Genomic DNA, 898 nt, shown 5'->3' with positions numbered 1-898 from the left:
GAGAAAAGATTGAGGTTGTCAAGGAATTCATTTTACTTGGATCCACAATCAATGCACATGGAAGCAACAGGCAAGAAATCAGATGGTGTACTGCATTGAGTGAAACTGCTGCAAAAGATCTCTTTAAAGTGTTCAAAAGCAAAGATGTCACCTTGAGGACTAAAGTGCACCTTACTCAAGCCATGGTATTTTCAATCACCTCATATGCATGCAAAAGTTGGACAATGAATAAGGAAGACTGAAGAAGAATTGATGCCTTTAAATTATTGTGTTGGTAAGAATACTGAATATACCATGGACTGCCAGAAGAACAAACAAATATGTCTTGAAGAAGTACAGCCAACATGCTCTTTAGAAGTGAGGACGGAGAGACTTGTCTCACTTAATCTGGCTATGTTTTCAGGAGAGACCGGTCCCAAGAGAAGGACGTCATGCTTGGCAGAGGGTCAGCGAAAAAGAGGAAGACCCTCAGACAGATGGATTGACACAGTGGCTGCAACAATGGGCTCACGCATAACAAAGACTGTGAGGATAGCACAGGGCCAGCTGTATTTCTTTTGTTGTACAAAGGGGTTGCTATGGGTCAGAACTGACTTGACAGCACCTAACAAAAACCTAACAAACTAGGTTTGTTTGAGAAGAAACAAAAATTCTCCCCTGAGTAAATAAGTTTATTTAGCTCAAATCAAATTAAAGATTTGTTTTTGCTTTACTGTGGGACATCTTGGATGCTTTAACATCCTAATTGTATTATGCAGCTACCAGACAGAAGTTGATTGTGCAGTGATTCTAAAGTACATTTGAACAAAGATCTGTTGTTTGTAGAAAATGGAGCGATAACCTTTTCCTCCTAGAGTTAGGATCAGGTTTAACAAAATGCGCATATTAGTAAACTTTT

The sequence above is a fragment of the Trichechus manatus genome, unplaced genomic scaffold (assembly GCF_000243295.1).
Source record: "Trichechus manatus latirostris isolate Lorelei unplaced genomic scaffold, TriManLat1.0 scaffold00158, whole genome shotgun sequence".
NCBI classification, from domain to species: Eukaryota; Metazoa; Chordata; class Mammalia; order Sirenia; family Trichechidae; genus Trichechus; species Trichechus manatus.
The sequence above is the reverse complement of the archived record's forward strand: the minus strand, read 5'-3'. Positions refer to the sequence as shown.